This window comes from Sylvia atricapilla, chromosome 1, assembly GCF_009819655.1.
Source record: "Sylvia atricapilla isolate bSylAtr1 chromosome 1, bSylAtr1.pri, whole genome shotgun sequence".
In the NCBI taxonomy this organism is placed as follows: domain Eukaryota; kingdom Metazoa; phylum Chordata; class Aves; order Passeriformes; family Sylviidae; genus Sylvia; species Sylvia atricapilla.
The window spans coordinates 63,206,291-63,225,814 of NC_089140.1; the positions used below are offsets into that span (position 1 = coordinate 63,206,291).

The 19,524-nt window shown below is 41.0% G+C and overlaps 1 protein-coding gene across 1 annotated transcript in view; it reads left to right on the forward strand.

Moving 5' to 3' along the window:
* The window catches only part of JARID2 (jumonji and AT-rich interaction domain containing 2), an 89,608-nt gene that overhangs the window by 25,600 nt on the left and 44,484 nt on the right, over positions 1 to 19,524 (forward strand). Inside the window, exon 2 of the mRNA XM_066324240.1 lies at positions 5,725 to 5,894. The gene's annotated coding sequence lies outside the window, so the exon portion shown is untranslated. The remainder of the gene's footprint in view (positions 1 to 5,724; positions 5,895 to 19,524) is intronic.

Genomic DNA, 19,524 nt, shown 5'->3' on the forward strand with positions numbered 1-19,524 from the left:
GTCATAGCAATGAAGTAAATAACCCAGGTACTCAGCAGAGGGGAAGCTATAATGATGTTAGCATGGAGTGGTCAGAACAAAATCTGTGAGGTGGAGTGCGAGAGCCTTCCCTTAACTGTTAAGTGAAAAGTAAATTGCAGTGAGAAGGAAAATGGGAATTAGTCACAAAACTGTACCACTCAAGCAGCTGCTTCAGGTATGGTTCCTATAGTGTTTGAAAACCTAACTCCTTGTCCTGCTGTTATCAAGAAAAAGGATATATCAGGCTACAGAAAAGCAGGAAAAGACAAAAGCAGAAGTGGAGTTCAAGGAGTATGTGAAAGGTAATGAGACCAAACGGCAAGGACATATGGTAACACATACTAAGCAGGAAGTTTGGTGGAAACCTGCAGATTGCTGGAGATTAGAGAACATTTGCAGAAGATTGTTTTGCAAATTTCTTCCCATTTGAAATGCTTAGGCACGAGAATAGTCTCTCAAACCTAGAATTTTCTATAAAAAGATTAGTATGCATGCAAATATATTATAAATCTGATTGTGCATATTTGTTTTTGTGTATTTTTTTAGTATTTATGTTTTGTTTTCGCTTAGGAGTTATGGAGTAATAAACTGAAAAGAATCAGATTTTTGTACTGATGTACAACAAAATCTCACATACTGATAGTTTAATACTTGATTTGTGGTTGGCACAACATGCACTGTTATCTAGAATATCAATATTTACTAAATTTAACACAGACTGCTACTACTGGCCTGAACTTTGTTTTGCAAAGAAAAGACTGCCTTTGTGTATTAAGTCTTTTTTCCTAAATGTGAACTTTTTTACAAGCAAAAGGAATGGTGCTAGGATATGCTATTTTAAAAGACATTCTGAAGCACTTTCAGTTAACACAAACTGTAGTGTTTTGATTACAAAGAATACATTTTGCTTAAAATATTCAATGAAAAAAATTTCTACTCTAAAAAAGCTTCAAAAAGTATATTTTGTGTCAGGAGAGAAATGTTTTGTAGCCTAGTCTGACTTTTTGCAATCAGGATATTCTTGCTGTGGAGTTTTAGTCTCTGGCTGAAATTTACTTTCTTAGACCTAAACAGTCAGTTCAGAAGAAGAGAAGCATACCCAAAGGAGGTGAGACTTCCTCAGGCTGAGGCTTTTTTGAACTTTTTTTTGTCATAGGTATGTTTTTTAAGTCTCTCAAAAGAAGTAGAAGGAAAATAACATTCTGTTGAGAGAAGGTGGTTTACTGTTTATTTTTAAGTAGTCTAGATATTTCTGGCTGTGTGTTGGGTGTTTGCATGACGTTTAGATGTGGGATTATTTTAAGTTCTTTCCTCATCCTTTTCCGTCTTAGGAAGGTTTTTCTGTTTGCGTATTTATAAGCCTTACATAGTGTGTACTCTTTCAATGAGGACAAAGTGAGCAATTTATTTTGAGGACGGAAACAGGATTTTTTTGTTCTCTCTGCTGCTCATGCCAATCTGTCTGTTGTTGCCAAATGCACACTAAATAGGTCATTCCGGCAGAAATCCTTGCATTAAGAAGCAAAGAGCAAAGCCGTGGTGGTGGTGTTATGCATTTAAACAATCATGGATTCATTTAGGTTGGAAAAGACCTTTAAGATTGTTGACTCCCCAGCACTGCCAAGTCCACCAGTGTCCTTAAGTGCCACATCCATGTGTCTTTTTAAATGCCTCCAGGGATAGTGACTCAATCACTTCTCTGGGCAGACTATTTCAATGCTTTGCAACCCTTTCTGTGAAGAAACTTTTCCTAATAACCAATCTAAACATCCCCTGGCACAACTTGAGACCTTTGCCTCTGATCCTGTCTCTTGTTATGTGGGAGAAGAGACTGACCCCTACCTGGCTGTACCTCCTTTCAGACTCTCTGTTGTGGAGAGTTACGAGATTCCCCCTGAGCCTCCTTTTCTCCAGGTGTTTAAAACCACTGTGAAAAACACTTCTCACAGGTCTTGTGCTCCTGATCTTTCACCAGCTCCATTTCCATCTCTACCCCCTCAATATGTCTTTCTTGTGGTGAGGGGTCCAAAACTGAACATAGGATTTGAGGTGTGACACCACCAGTGCTGAGTACAGAGGGACAATCATTGCCCTGGTCCTGCTGGCTGCACTCATTCTCTCTTAATTTTAGATCAGCACCATCATACATACACACACAGTGTCTTTCTGAGCGCTTTCATCACTTCTGTTCTTCCTTGTTCAGAAGTGGTGTTTGAGTACAACTTGCTGTGCTTTCTCTGATGTAGCTGTGTGTTAAGAAGGAGGGTACAATCCTTCTTTGGCAGCAGCTTCACACTTAGATTGGTTTAAGTGTAATGTGAAACCATACCTGAAATAATTGGTTTTATGCTGCTGGAGGTTTTCATGGGGACATACAAGTTTATTAAGGTGCATACATGCCTTCAGAAGGAAACAGTTTTAGTTGTTGCCAACATTTTGAAATATGTGTGTTTTTTCTTTGCTGGCCCACCTTTGAAGCTGGTCATGTTTGCATAAATCTGAAGCGAGGGCTACTTAAAAACATGTATTTTGCTTCCTTATCTCGATTCCTCATCCCTGTGTGCTGTAGCTGTAGAGCAGCTTATTTCTTGCTCGCAGCTCACTTTCTATGCACTCTCAGGCACTGAAGTAGAAGCCTGTGGAGCACATACGTATCCATGCAAGGAACAGTAGGCATTTCAGAAACCTAATGGATGCTGCACTCATAAACGAGCGCTTTCATTTACCAGTGTTCATAAATTGAATCAGTGATATTTACACCCTGTAACTGCTCGTGGTTTTAATAAAAGATAGATATTTCATAAGAGGGCTTGGTTTTATGGCACCGGTGAGATCAGACTGAGCAGATGGAAGGACAGCAATCATTAACTCTGGTTTGAGAGGAGAAGCGTCTCGAACACATCTGACCATATAGCTGCAAGTCTCCACAGCCTCCTTGGGGAAGCAGCAAAAGTTCATGGTTATAAGTAGAGGGAACACTTGGAATTTTCTCTGTCCTTGCTTAAATCAAGGGCCCCCATGGGTAGTGAAGAGCCTGTGATGCTGCCAGGCCAGGCTCTTTGCCCCGCGGGGACTTTTTTTTTTTTTTTTTTTGTCCCAGAAAAGAACACTAGCAGACAGTGTACTTTCAAAGACAGACAGAACCAAAAGTACTTTCGGTTCTCTAATTAATTTCACATCTATGCCAAACTTGCAGGTCAGTCTCTAATCCTGTTCCAGTGCTCTGAGGACTGATAACAGGGGTACTGCAAACCGACATGGATGATTGTTACTGCAAAGGGTTAATTTTGAACCATAAAACAGGCTTAACCTTTACTTTGTGTGGGGTGGTACTCCTCCTTGCTTATCACTGATCACATGAGATTTGAGCAGGTACAGAGATGCAGAGAGTGGGTGGGTTAATGTTTTTAACAGCCTGGCTGATGAAGCACATCAATGGGAAAAAAATTGCCGTGCAGAAAGCCAGGATGCTCGCTAACCTTTATAGTCTGTTTTTTGCCAAAAGAGCATATGTTTTGTGCAGAACAGAAGCCAACACAAAGCGTTTTTCTCTGGCTGCATGCATGGTTTTGGTGATAGAAATGTAGTTGCTTGAAATTAAAATCCCATTCATCCTGCGCGGGAGTCCTTAGTCTGCTGAAGAGATGAGGCTTTGCAAAGCAATCTGAGTAATTTTTTGAAGATACAAGCATATATATATATATATATACACACCTTTATTCTGGAAAGATATTTGTTTGTAGATCTAAGGAAATATATGTATTAAATTTTAGTTCCAGATCACAAACTATAAGCACCGTGATAAAAAAATTTGTAAACACCAGGTTATTTTTGCTATAGAGGAGATTAAAAGAAGCAGTAGGAATGGCTAGTATGTTTTGTTGTTCGGGGCAGTGAGGGGTTGGATAGTGAGGGCAAGGATGATTTTATGCGTAGTTTAGGTAGAAAACTGCTGAATGTTACTTTTGCTCTCTGTTGTCATTAGACGACATGCATTCACGCAAACACTGCTGGGATTTTCAGGGGTTTTTTTTTGCTATCTTAGTGACAAGATTGCAGAAGTTTAAAATACAGTAACAAACCTCTTGTTACCCAGATATCTAAGGTTAATACCCATGAAAAACGTGATTTGCCAATTATGTGTTTCATCCCTACTGAATGTTAACTGTGCTTTCCTTAAGTCACAGCAGTCAAGGCTGCAGTGGAGTGACAAGACCTGGGCTTCCCTTCAGTGTTACTTAATATGTTTCACTTTGACATTATGTAAATACTCTGCTATTAGGGAATAAAATGACATAAAATTGCATCCTTTCTCAACAAGGTTTTATGTTCTTTCAGTAGCTTCTCTCCTTTTTGAAGCTGTAATAAAGATCATAATTAGAATCCCAGTTGCTTAAGTGAGAAATTAACATGCTCTTATATGCTGAGCTGAGCCAGGTTCCCAGTGAGACCCCCTCCGGGTATCTGTCCTGCCCCAAAATGCTTTCCCTAATACCAATTTGCATTCTAGACATATTAAAGAAAATCATATTCATCACTGCCTAGCAGTTAATCAGAGCCTTCAGATAGGCTTGAAATAATTTGCAGCCAACTGCCAAAACCACCTGCAGCCGTTCATTTCCTGTCGCCGTACCCAGGCTTGCTTTAAAACTCATCAGAGGGTGTCAGTCCTTTGCCCAGTATACCAGGACTGAACAAATTCATTCCATGCATGTCCTTCAATCTTAGAAATTTATCCCAAATCCTGCTTAACCCCACTGATGACCTCCTTACTTACTGTCTTCGGGGCTGTGGCCAAGCAAAAAAAAAAAGAATCTAAATGTTTTGGCCTGATGTTTTCCCTGTCAAAAATATATTTTCCTAAAAGTTTTATTTTTTTTAGAACTGGGCACAAATATATATACCTTATCTATTAATATATATTTTACTATGAAAATAACATTCTGGCAGATTGGAATAAATGAAAACTTTAATGGGGCTAAAATAAACCTAATTTGTAATTTAATTAAAAACAGAAAGCAATGGGCACTAACACTTAACAAAAAAAGAGGAATTTTCATGGTACAAAATACAGATTTATTTTCCAAATAAGTGAATGGTAGACTGTAGTTGTATCATGTGCAAGAAGACACTCAGAACATATGAAACAGTAGTCACAGATTTTGCAGTCAAGATGTTCCCTTTCTGGTTTTCCAAATTGTAGCAGAAGATACCGAAGGGTAAAACAAATAAAATACTGCCTTCCTCCTGCCTTCCTCCTGCCTTCCTCCTGCCTTCCTCCTGCCTTCCTCCTGCCTTCCTCCTGCCTTCCTCCTGCCTTCCTCCTGCCTTCCTCCTGCCTTCCTCCTGCCTTCCTCCTGCCTTCCTCCTGCCTTCCTCCTGCCTTCCTCCTGCCTTCCTCCTGCCTTCCTCCTGCCTTCCTCCTGCCTTCCTCCTGCCTTCCTCCTGCCTTCCTCCTGCCTTCCTCCTGCCTTCCTCCTGCCTTCCTCCTGCCTTCCTCCTGCCTTCCTCCTGCCTTCCTCCTGCCTTCCTCCTGCCTTCCTCCTGCCTTCCTCCTGCCTTCATTGACCCAGCTGGGGATTTGGTATGGGTGGGAGATGGATTCAGATGTCTCTCTCACTCTCCTAAATGGTGAGTTTTAATGTTTTTCCATGTCCAGCGATTTCTGCCTAACTTGTTTCTGATGTGGTTTTGTTCCCACAGGCCAAGGCTGCAAGCACAAAGGAAGTTTGCTCAGTCCCAGCCAAACAGTCCCAGCACAACTCCAATAAAGATAGTGGAGCCGTTGTTACCCCCTCCTGCCACTCAGATTTCTGACCTCTCCAAAAGGAAGCCCAAGACAGAAGATTTTCTCACTTTCCTCTGTCTTCGAGGTAGGTGTCTGGCAGCAGCGCTGGGGCACACTCTCATTCACAGAAGGAGCTGTAGCACTGCACAGCAAGCAGCAGCCAGACAAATACACTGGAGCTGCGCTTGAAGGCATTGTGTGCATTTCAGCTCTCAGCAATTCAACTGTATCTTCAGCAGGAGCATTCGAGTTCATGGTTCTAAAGATCATAAAATGAGGCTGGTAATAGTGCAAAAAGAAATTTCTTTTATGCTTGGCTCTCTGTTACCCTGAATGGGTTTTTGTCTAGCTCTCATAAGTCCTCCCCATCCTCCTTTGTTTTGTCTGACTGTAAACTGAAGAAGTGCTTAACTTGCCTGAGTACTTGTTCCTGCAAGAGAGAATCTGCTTGGAAATTCCCCTTCTCTACCTACTCAGCGTCCTTTATTGTTCAATCTGAGCAAGGCTTTTCATCTGACAGTGGGTAGAGGGGCTGCCGTTGTTCTTGTCTGCCTCAGGAGCTGGATTGTTCCTGTGGTGATGATTAAAACAGGGGAGCTCCTCCTCTCAGCAATCCAAGTACATATGACGTATCTGAAATTGTGGAGTGAAATACTTGAATTTCCTCACAGTAACAGGTGCTCGAGCCTGGCTGGAGTTGTGTGGTGTGTCAGGGATCCATGGCTGTGTGTCTGCAAGCCTGTACGTCAGGCCTGGGGGACCTGAGCATGAGGTACAGCTCACTGCCTGGGTTAAGCTAGAGAAGGGGATGTTACTCGACTGGTCATTTTTCTTAAGACTTTCCATAGCCCTGGGTCCCAAGTCATGAACTGAAGATAGCATCTTTCAGTTTAACCCCCCAGTTGTTGTGTTATCTCTTGCTGTATGTTTCTCTGTAGGTGCATCCCCTCTCTCATTAGTTAGCCAGAAGTGCATCCTCTGTGCTGGAATGATGCCTCTTGCTGTTGTTCTGTCCCATTCCCTGGTGAAGGGGTGTGCGTTTGTTACAGATAAGGCTTGTCTGCAAAAGTCTTACCTGGTGGGTTCAGTCTGTCAGAGCTTGCATTTGAGTTCCCTTCTTAGGTCTCTGTTGCATCTGTGGACAGCAGTGATCAACACCACCCGTAGCTTCCTGCTGAGGCTTTCTCACCTCAATGCAGTGTGGTTTGATTTCTTTTTTCTTTTTTTCTGTAAGATTTTAGGCTAGTGGTACCTTCAGACTGGTTGCTAATTTATCCGATTTATTTCACAGCCAGTATGGAGCCTCCGTCCCCTTGGGACCTCTGGTAAAGTGGGTGGGTGGAGGGGATAAAGGAGGGTGATTTGCTAGCTTTTGTGTTTGTTTAAAGGATGGAGAGGAGCAGAACCTAATGGAGTTTAAAGTGGCATCATGGTCCTCTGAAATTTAATCTGTGGAAATGTATTTCTAATTTAGTGTGCTGTGAGGTTATTCAGTCTGTTGGCAGCGTGTCGCTGCTGTGAGCTGGGCCAACTGCCGCAGTTGTTGGTGGGAAGAGTCAGATGGGGCTTGTGTGTGTGTGTGAGCACACATGGCTGCATTCACACACTTGTTTCCACTGCTTGCTAACTAAGCATGTGTTATTTATAGCTTTGAAGGCACGTGCACTTACAGAAAGGCAACCTGTGTGGGGGTGTCACTTATCTCCACTTTTATTCCTACTCTCTTAGCACTCTCTTAATGTTCTGGTTTAACCGTGCAGATAGGAAACACAGGTACTTTTGTCCTATTCCAGAGTGCTTCATGTTGTTAGGGTTTTTATTTATTTTTTTATTTCTATCAATGGCTGTTTAGCTCTTGCACCTGTAATTTTCTCTTTTGTTATTCATCTGTGGCATAATCGATGTTTAGTACTGTCAATTAACAACTTGCAATTCATTCCTAATTTCTTCAATATGCAGGAGGACTCGAACATTTCTGACAACACGAGTGTTCAGAAGGCAAGATCACAATTACAGTTATGTTAAAAACCACGAGGGAAAGTCTGCTCTGAGCGCCACACATGGCATGTTCTTGATCTGCTTACAGTCTGAAGAAAAGCAGAAAGGGAAAGCCATCAGCTTTGTGTCTCAGCACCCCCCACAAGCTTATTACTCTATCACCCCTGTATAAAACATGAAAAGAGGCAGGAGAATCTGCTACCTGGATGCTTCTCTCTGGAGGAGCAGGAGGGTGCTGTGGCTTGGAGGGAGGAGTGAGTTGTTCAGGCTTCTGTCAGCATGGTTCTGGCTTCTGTGCCTGAACTGCTGTGTCCTTCAAGAGGTCCTGGCTGCCTGAGATTGTCCATTTGGCCTCTGGGAATATTTAGCTCCAGGAGGTTCTCTTTTGATGTGTCCATTTCAAAACAAGGAGTTGGGAGCTGGTTGTCAATACGCTGGCAGGGAGTTCATGTATCAGCATGCTGGTACGTCCAGCTTCAGAAAGGTCCCACAAGTGATTTTCCAGGGCATTGGCAGATTTAGTTTGGTGTTGAGGGTTTCAGAATTGTGTGTGTGGTGGGACAGGTGGTTGTTCTGACTTCTATCCTTATGTATGTGTCCAGCCTTGGCTCTTGGTGCTGAAATGAAGTGTGTAATTGCATGGAAAAAAGAGCACACTCACAGGACTGAAGTTCAGCACTTCAAAAATCTTAAATGGAGTAGTGATAAGACCCAGGACAGTAAATCCTTATGTTTGTTTAAATTAATTAAAAAAAAATTAAGTTAGGACTATCTTAGTCTTAGTCCTTCAAAATGATGTGGTGATATAATCCCTGGATTTACGATCAAAGTGTTTTTTGGGCGAAGGAGTCTTTCCCTGGATTGGTGGGAATGTAGCTCAGTGGTCTTCTCTGCCCTTGTCCCACCTCACCTAGCAGTGGTGTCAGAAGCACAGTGTAAATTTGTCACACCATGGAATCATGAATCTCTAAGGGTGGAAAACACCTTCAAGATCACCAAGTCCAGCATCTGACCAAATTCCACTGTGAATTCACATGTCAGTGTGTACTTTCATTTTCTGTTTTTAAACAGAGAAATTTAAACACCCTGTCACCACTACAGGTTCACTCTTCATTGTTCTTGTGGCGTTTATTTTGAGTGGGAACAGCTGAATTCTGTCAGTGAAGGAGCAATACTATCATGCTACAGTGTGGAAGAAAGGTCCTTGGCATGCATAAGATCCCATACTTAGGAGATAAAGTCCCATTTACCTGTCCTGCTATGTGTAAGAAAATCTAATGATTCAAATAATTTTAACTTCCCCCCCACTCTATTAGCACCCTGTAATTTCAAAGGGAAATAATTTAACCAAGATGACCTGCTTGGTTTCATTATCCAGAGCACTAAGGCTTTAGACATATTTTAATTAGTTTGTTTTTCAAGCTCTTGATTTGATAATACACTGTACTAATTACTTCTTAAAAGGTAAGTGGAGCACAGTGAAAAAGCTGTAACAATTGATGAATATCTGAGCAACCCGGAATACATTTCTAGACTGACAAAACTTGGCAAGACTCCTCTGCTTTTTATTATTTTAAAATCCTCCTTTTAAAAAGGTTCGTAGTTTTTTTTTAAATTTTATTAAATTGTGACCTAGAATTTTCAACACAAAGAGGAGAGTAGTACAGATATCTCTGAAGTGTTTGTCTGCAGTGTTCTTATCTTTAAATAGCTTCTTTGAAGGAGCCTGTATGCCCTTTGCCAGAGGCATAATTAGTATCTTTCAGCAGCATGTAGATATGAGTGTGTCATCTCCGTGTGGTTGTACAACAGCTCTCACTTTTACTGTGTTTTCTGCCTCTGATCATATTTTTTCTTAATAGCTTCTGTTACGGTGCATTTAAGTTACCTCTGCTCTCTGTAATTATTTACAGGTTAAAATATTGTGAGTCAAATACCAGGCTAAAGGAGGAAGGAGAAACAACTCCCTGTGAGCAATAGATCTTTGGCAAAAGGTGATAACAGGAAGGCTATGATTAGGAGAGTACATTTTAAGAAGTTTTCCCATGATCAATTTTCTAATTAAGCTAAGCCTCTGGGAGTTACATGCTAGAGAATTTCAGGGGTTCCTAAATAAAAGTGATTTAATTGAGATCTCACAAACTGAGTTTTCAGACTCTTCTATTCTGCAAAATGTGTGATTGTTCTTTTTTTTGTGAGTGCTGTGCTGACTTAATAATCTGATGATTTATTACAATTAGGCAAAATCAAAATAGAATATTTCAGTATAGCATGCTTGTCTGAACTTCAGTAACTTTTACCTTTTAGTGCGGTGTGCTCTTAAACAGGCTTTTTATTCTTTTAAATACCTGTATTTAGGTGGTAAAAAGGGTCAGGGGCCTTTGATCTGAATCTTCTTTTTTGAGTCCTGATAGGAGAGGTTGACTGTGTCAGTTCATATCTGCAGAGATTTTGGATTACATGTGGAAGAGCCTCCAGAACCAGAACTTGGGAATTTTTAATCTTGGGCATATTAAAAAAACAGCTGTTAACTTGCCTTTCTTTCAGCAAGACGAAAGGTATGTTTGCCTGTTAGTTTGGGTCAGTAGGTTCTGTAGTCCATGTGTGCTGTGCTTGGGGAGCTGCTGACTTGCCTCAGCCACATTCTTGAAGCATCAGCCACTGGCACCGTGGAGACTTGCTCACCACATCAGAGTAAGCAGATTGAATAGCACAGCAACTTGATTAGGCTGGAACCAAAGCAGTGAAATGCTGACACTGTCCAAAAGTATGAGCTTCTTTGCTGTCTGGGTTAGTTTTTCTAGTTCCAGAATAATATTAAAACATGCAGACATACAATAATTTCTTTAAAACACTGGAAGAAAAATTGTTATCGATTTTGTTATTAGAGCATTTAGTATGTGAAACTGAAATTTTAGGATTGATTGAAAATTCAAGAATAAACTCCAAGGTGCTGAATTTTAATTGCACAAACCATTTAATAAAAGTAAGTTTGCATTTAGTAATTGTAACCTCAAAATTTCTAAGCTCTTTTTTAAAGTGAGGAGTAACACTGAAGTGTAGAATATAAGCTATTTCTCATATATGCAACCCTTTAGGCCACCTATGGAATATGAGCTACTAAGCAACTCTTGTGGTGATTTAGGACGAGAGTAATCTAATCAGTGTTGGCAGGGAGAGGTGGTTACACAGGCTCAGAGTGAACAACATGTGTGTGAAGTATAGAGAGAAGAGAGCCTGGTGACCACCACCATGACATTATTCCTTCCCAGGGGAGCAGAGTGCTGCAGGAGTGCCAAAACTCCGGCATCCAGTAGAAGATGTAATTTTCATGCCAGTGTGTGCCTACTGGGAGATTTAAGAGATGAGAAGAGGTGCTGAAGTAAGATAGAGTATCCTGTGTGTAGTGCTAAGCTGAAGGAAAGTGTTTTCTTGCTCTTCCAGTTTTCAGGCCCTTTCTGATGTTAACAATTCCAATATCTACCCCTGCAAAAAGCCACAGGATGCAGTTAACTGATTGAAATGAGAGACTAATCTTGAGGTTTAGCTCTTGTATTTGCCACAGACTCACTCTGAGTCCCCCAGCCAACTGCTTTGGTTTGTGTAAAATGAGGATAAATATTTAACTCTGTATATAGGCGTCAACATAGCTGGCTGTTGATTCTGGTTGAGCTGCTGGCATAAAATCTGAGTGCTGCAATGGCAGCAGCAATTCAAAGCCTCGCTGCCCAGGTGGGCAGTGTAAAGGATTCTGGCAAAGGCAATTCCTGCCCTTCATCCAGCCAAAAACCTCTACTTCTCTAACCCATGAACTTCAGTATGACCCAAATGACTGATTTTGTGCTAGGATGGGACCCAGCCTGGGTATGGGACACAACACGGGAGCTTTTTGGGATTGTCATCACAATGGTTTGAAACTTCAGTACTGGTTTTGTTCTTGGTAGGAGGCAACGTAAAGTTGAGGGTTGAAGTGTGTGTGGAAAGGGTTGGTTTTGAGCTCACTGTAAAATCCAGTCAGGCTAGTGGAGTTAAATTGCTTTGAGATTGTCAGGTATGAATTGTAGATGTGAGAAGCACTCCTTTGGGTTTTTTTAAATTTTGAGTAGTCTGTTACTCTGGAGTGTTTTGCTAAGTTTGGAAAGTAGACCTTTTATTTTTTCCTCATGCATTTCCCCATCCTTGCTCCATTTCCCTAGAAAAGGAAAAGTTTTCTTCAGCTTTTTGGGTTTAGCTCTACTGCTTCGAAAAATGGACTGAGAAGAAAATGGGATTTATGTTGGTACACTAGTCAATAAATTAACACCAGGTACCTTGTGATTTAAGACAATGTACTCTGTACAATGGCAGCAGAGGGAAGAGTTGGAGCTCAGTTTTATTTCTGTATTTGGGATAGCCTTTTCCTCCCTCTTGCTCAGGCACCATGGAGCTCCCTCTGGAACCCTTCCTGCAGGTGGAGTCAGACAATAAAGTACAATTGCTCTTTCCTGGAGAGTTTATGCAGTTTCTGCTCCTTTAGCCTGGCTTGGTAAAACAACCATAAGATGCAGGCATAAATTACATATACTTGCACCTCAGGGATTTGGCATTGTCCTGCCAAAACACATTAAGTGGGACATATAATAAATGAGAAGCAGGCCCTAAATGTTAAGCATTGAGATGCCAGCACATCAGGAGCATTTGAGAGGCGAGGTTTTTCCACCTGCATACAGCCACAAAATGGGGCTGTGTGTCAGAGGAGAAGCCAAACCTCTGAACGTGGCTCACTGTAGGGCTTGGCAAGCCGTGTGCTTTTTCAGGGCAGGCTGGAGTCCTACGTACCTTGACCTGTGTGCTTAAATCATTCTAATGTCTTAAATTGTTTTAAGATTTTTTCCAAAGCACATCTGGGTTGTGTTTAATTGTTAGGAGGAAAAAAAACCAAAGGAGCTAGAGGGGGAGTTGGTGTAAATAATTCATGGAGAAGAATCCTCCAATTTTGCAGAAACCACAGCCCAAATTACAGAGAAGGCTTTTGGACTGAGATGATTTTTGTTGTGGTTGTAACATACCAGAGTTTGAATCCTGTCCAGATGAAAACATTTGGTTTGTACTTCAGTAAATACTGCAGAAGCACTGCCAGCTAATTCTGAAGAGTAATGAAATAGTATTTTGGCAAAGCACATGCGCTTTCCGTACTTCTGATTCCACTCTTCTGATCCAAATTCAGAGGGGTTTTTTAACATGCTTAGCTAGTCTAAGACAAAAGTTAATGTAATTTAATGAGAAACAAAATATAACCATAATTTAGGAGAGAAAGCTACACATTTGTCAAAAAAAAAAGTAATAAACTCATTAGTCAAATAAAATGGCTGAAAAAGAGTATAGTTTATTCTATTAATCAGGCACTTGCTGCTGAGGTCAACACATCTGTATGTACAGGCTGCAAAAGCATCAATTCTGCCTGCTGTTAGTAGCGAGCCTGAATTTTGCACATGCAAAAGGTGACATCTTTCCTAGAAAATTGCTAAAAAACAGCACCGTAACTTAAATCCTCCATACTTTACTTTGTACTTACTGTTGTATAAGCACCAAATTATTTTAACAGAGGACACGAAATACATTTGTCATTCTTTCATATGCCTTAGTCCACACTTTAGTGTCTAGTTGTGGTAATCATTTTTCCTATATAGTTAGGCTTTCTTTTGTGTTGCTCTCACAATAGGAGGGAAGACAAAAATACTCAAGAGAGAATTTCAATAATGAAACTGAAGATACTGATGGAAGTAGTTGCCAAACATACTTCAAATCTAATTTTTAAAAGAGCTGTCTGTCCTCCCTTTCTGTAATAATTCATAGCTCATTGTAACCTTGATGAATGTTTTTTAAAAAAAATCAAATCATTAATGATTTTCTCAAAATTTGCCGCACGCAGTAGTATCTGATCCTAGGATTTCTTGTACTGCTGAGGAAGAGGGTACCTGAGGTTGTGTCGGCTGTCTGACCATTCTGTGTGGCTTGCAATGCCTTAGTCAGACATGGAAATTTTATAGGCTTTCAAAATCTCAATATGAGGTCCAGCTTTGGTGATCTGGCCTTTCCCTAGTGTTTCGGAGGACGGGGAGAGGGTTGGGAAGTTCCCTCCAGGTTGCTGCCTGACTTTGGCTTTGACTTTTCTGCTCTCAACTACGAGACTTGTTAAGCAGGAAAAGGTGAGTGGCACATGTCTGGCGCAGGGCAGCAGGTTGATTGCACTGTCAGAGGGATGCCTTGCATTGAGCCAGCCTTAACAGCAATGTCCTTTACACTTTACTGTATTTGTTACTATTTCATGTCAGTAACTTCCCTTCCATATCTCCCTTCTCCCGATGTTCCTGCAGCTTGTGTCCATCTGCTCTCACCACTCACCTTTCTCCAGCCCCAGCACATCTGGGTTCCTCCCTTCTACTCTGCTGCTTTCCTACAGTTTACTCCTCCTGCCATGGCTTCTCCTTCCTTCCCAATATGTTGCAATTGCCCCCTTTGGTGACAGGATATGCTTTTATGCAAATATTGCTGTGAAACAAATCAGCTGTCTTGGGGGGGAGGGAAAGCATTTAGGAATTGTGTGCCTAGACATCATCAGGGCACAATGTAAAACGTTCAGCTCCTACAAAAGATTTGGAACATACTGCATTTAATGTTTTGTTTAAAAACACAAAGTAATATATTATGCTACACATTCAATAAAAAAAAAGTGTGCATAGAAATTTTCCAAATCTTTTCTTGAGAGCTTGTAACATTACATTACAGTTACAGCATTTATTAATGGACTTTCATTTCCTTAGTCTGGGATTTTAATCTGAATCAGTTCCCTGGTCCAATTCACCACGTGGCTCTACAAAAAAATTACACTGCTGCAGTTGAGGAGGTGGCACAGGTATAATAAGAAGAGGCCAGATGATGGAGGTAGATATTCTGTAGGCCATTTTTGATGCCAAGGAAAATGTCCACACAGCCACCAATAGTCTGGGTGGTTCCTTGCATGAAACATCTTCTAAATGAGCAGTACAAAGTCAAATTTATTTCTAGACTGCCATCAGATTTGCTGAATGAGCGAGCTTTTCAGGCACCTGCTGATGGGGTGGGTGGCAGGGTGAGTTTCTCAGGGTGCAGGGCTGCTCATGGGCTTTCCCCAGCCTCTGGAGGGCTGCTCCCTGCTCTCCCACTTCCTCTACTCCATTGCCCATGGTAGCAGCTGCCTGTGTGATGGGGGGGCTCCCAGCATAGGAGACTTGTAAAATTCAATACATCCACAGGCTGTCATATCTCTCTCTCTCTCTCTCTCAGATTTTTCTGCTGTTTTCTTGGGGATGGAAAGTGAGGAAGTGGGGAATTGTGTACCTAGAGTGCTGAGACCTGGCAGGCACCACCTCCCAGGCACAGGTGTTGCCGTTTATTTGTAGCATTGCCACTCTTCTTTTTTTGCTGTTGCTTATTAATTCCAATGTCAGTCTTCATATAACCCCTGGTAGGTTTGGAGAATCACACTTTGGTGCTGGGGAGGGTAAGAGGAAGAGGAGGGAAGATTGCTCATCTTTATTTATTCTTGCTTTATTCTTGCCTGGCTGAGAAATATGTGCAAGAAGGAGCCAGGATAGCTGCCCCATGGGTTTCTGTTGCTGAGTGTGTCCAGGAAAACACAAACATGCAGAATAGTGATCCATGAATTTTACATATCAAGGAAGCCCCTACAACATTATGTTCTGTGAATGTGTGTGTACTCATGTCTGTTAAACCTGCAGTTTCCCTTACTCTCATGCCATTTTGAAGGGCTTTTATCATCTTGCTGTCATACATCATTTTCATGGTGAATATTTGTTACACACAGAGTAACCCGAGAGCAACAGCTCTCAATGAAGTCTGTCTGTAAGGAAAACCACCATGGTCTAAACTTGCCATGAAGACCAGCCAGATTTTTGAGGAAGGGCAATAAATTTTATTTGACCAGTTGATACAGCTGGAAAAAACCAATCAGCTCTTGAGTGCACATTCTTCTTTGCATTTCCAATGGTCTTGAATGTTTATGGCTACAGTAACACTTATTAATATTGTTTATATAAATCAGTAGCTTTGAGAATTAAGTGGGTTCCCCTGTAGAGGTAGGCTGTGGCATCACGTACACATCCCTATCTGATCTCAGAGAGAATGAGGGATACTTAGGACAGGAATCATTATTACACAATATTAAAAAAGAGGAGTGATTACATAGCTTCCACTCTTCACAGTTTCATTCATATGAGTTTCATTATTTCATCAGTCATGAGAAGTCTTGAGTATTATTTCCATAAGAGGAGTCTTAATGGGGGTTGCTTAGCTCTTGGCTTGGTGTACCAGTAGTGCACATAAACAACTTGCACGTTTGGTGTTATTTCATAAATATAATTGTCATTCTTTCAGCTTGAATGAAATCACACAGTGTACTTGCAGGCATGTCTTCCCTTCAGTTTGCTCATAAAGGGAATTTGCAGTGTCGTGAGCTTCGCCAGCCTGTTTCAATATTTTAAACCAGTGTTTTCTCAGCCTTTTGGTCATGTTTTGCTACATAGACTTAAAAATGGTTTTAACCAGTTCAACACATATTTGTGAACAAATTATTTGAACCTCTTCCAGAACTGAAGTAGTATTATAAAAGATGAATCTAAAAATAGTTGTAATACAAAAATTAAGCAAGAAAACTCAGCACTTTTAAATTTATTTCAGAGTCTTCCATCCATAACAATGCCTAAATAGAACAAAAATGTGTGAGACCAGCCTTTTTTTTTTGCTTTCTGTTTAGCAAGTCAAGTTTAATAAATATGTAGGAAAAGCTGGTGGGAAGGAGGAGAGGGGATCCAGACTGAATGCCAGCTTTTCTCCAAGGTCTCATATTGCAGAGCACTTAGATCAATAAAGTGAGGGTTAGCAGGACTCTCCTGTGTTATTGCATGTTGCTAGTCTAATTTCTCTGGAAATGTACTTTCCAAACAGTCCCAGCTGTCCCAGGAATGCAGTTTAACCGTTATTGTTCATAGTTCTCAATTGGAAAGAATTAAAAAACTGTCATTCTGACAGGAGATTTATGCACTGAGATTACAGCGATTGAATACCAGGAGTTAGGTAAAGTTTGTGCCTGCTCTCAAACTTGGGTAAGACTCTCTCTCCTTTCTAAACAGACTGACACAATACTGTATTTTATTTTCTGCTTTAAGAAGAAAAAAAAAAAAGATTGTTATTGTAATAACAACATTTGCATTGCAGATGATACATTTTTGTTGGTTGCTGTTTAAAGCAGCTGCCAAAAAACCTCAGAGATGGGGAATTCTAAGGAAGGTGAAGCTGAGAAAACAGACACTATATCTAGACTCCTATTTTAGAGTCTCAGAAGGATAAATTTTCTGACTATTTCTCTAATTATAGTAGGGGGATTTCAGTCTGTGTTTGAATATAATTTTGAGGATTCCAAACAGTGAAATTCTTTTACACCATCATTTGTCAACGCACAATGGTGTCAGAGTTCAGATTCTGATAAGAACTGATGCACTTGCATCCAGTTTCTGAATCCATACTACACTTTTGCGTACCTATATGGAAGAAAAAAACCAATTTCTTTTTCAGGCAGCACTGTCTTATGAGTAACTTATTTTAGAGTCTTCTAGTTTCTTGCTGTTGAGACTTAAAACTCCCCAACAAGTAGAATTATTAATGTGCCTGTCAGCACCTCTTACCTACTATGTTTGGTTGCTTAGACTGTGCCAGAAAGTTCTGGGCTTGCATAAAAAATGTGAAGGTTTTTTGTTTCTGTAAGTTGCTACAGCTTCCATGCTGTGAAATATGTCAGCAGTCTTAATTTGATCATCAGTCTGTATAAACATGGAATCTGTGCCGTGCAAAAGCCTTTTCCCCCAGGATAACCATATGTGTCCATACGTTTCTGTCTCGGTTGGGTGGAATAATACACAATTTCAGGGGGGAAGAATCATCATGCCCTCAATGCTGCTGTAGTGTTTCTCCTGGCTGCCCCAGGGCTACCACTCACACATAGCACAGGATGGTGGTGAGGAGTTTCTCTCTCTTGCTCCCCAAGGCAGCCACAGTTCTGAAGGGGCTGTTACAGAGGCCAAAAGCAAACGTCTTTACAGGTGGGGGTAAGCCTTCAGTGGGATGGAGGAGAGAGTTGGAAGGGTCAGTTTTCAGTAAGAACACTCATGGAGTGAGATAAAGACAGGTTAATAGGCAAAGCAAAGCTGCAAGCAAAGTGAAACAAGGAGTTCATTTGCTGCTCGCTGTTGGCAGGCAGGTGTTCAGCCGTGCCCAGGACGAAGAGCTCCATCACATAAAATGGTTACATGGGAATACAAATGGTGTAACACCTTCCTCCTTCCCCCAGCTCTTATGGCTGAGAACAGTCCTGTGGGCTGGAATATCCCTTTGGCCAGTTATCCTGTCTGTGTCCCCTCTGGCTCCTTGTGCACCCCAGCCTGCTTGCTGGTAGAGCAGCATGAAAAATGGGCAAAAAAATGCCTTGACACCGTGCAAGCACAGCTCAGCAATGGCTAAAACACTGCAGTATTATGAAACCTGCTCCCAGCACAAATCCAAAACATAGCCCTGTTCCAGCTGCTATGAAGAAAATGCACTCCATCCCAATCAAAATCAAAACCAGTAATTCAGGAATGGATGATTCATTGCAGAAACACCCTATCCTAGTTTTTGTGCCATACTTATGTAATTCATTCATTAAAAAGTCATTTTTATAGTTAAGAGTATTTTGTACAAACCTGGTGGAAGCAGAAAATACAGTCAAAAAACAAGCTTTAGTTAGTTGTTGGCAGTGGCAACACCAACAGCTCAAAACCAAACACTGAATTGCAGTTCTGAAGAGCCTGAAGCCAGAAGCACTTCCTAAGGAAGCATCAACCAAATAGCCACTACCTTGTGTTGGTCTCTAGCCCAGTTCTCTTTGTCCTTTTGTTTTATTTATCTGCAGGAAAGTAATTGAAGTTGCTATTAGCCAAGTGTGGTGACTATACTTTTTTCACTTTCTTTAGAAGAAATTTTTCTTTGGGAATAACTGGAAGGCTCTTAGGGCTAGTGTCCCTCCAGGGGATAGACAGGAGACTGTTTTTGAAGTAGAAAGTGATACTGAGCACATGGGAAAGTGCCCATTAGTTCTCAGCAGTATTTCTACATTTAAAAATCATGGGAGTGCCATGGGAAGTAATCAAGAGATCAGAAGCAACATCCTCAAGAGGAGCACACAGGGAATCAGAAGGCCTTTCCTCTTTTTTCTCCTTTGCCAGGAATCCTCTAGGCAAATAAGCTTCTCAATGTCTTGGCTTTTCTCTTTATTGCTTACTACAGAATACCCCAAAACATTGTGTACAATATTGTAGATGTCTGCAAAGTATTGTGAACTTTAAATGCTTTATTGTAATGATAACTCAAAAATATCACCGTGGTGCAGACTGGTTTTTGCTCTTTTTTCTTCTGTTTGGAAAAGATTTAAGCTTCTAGTTGTGTGTTAAGATTTCAGCAAGGCACTTGAGCACGCATTTGAAATGAAGTATGTGCATTAGTCCTTTTCTGAATACACAGAGCTATTAATTAGGGCTTGTAACAAGACTGATTGTCTGAAGTATGAAGAGAATGCGCTTGAGGGGGGGAGAACCCTGCTTTTCAAGCACATGCGTATCATATTAGTAAAAACTGATAAATAAAAA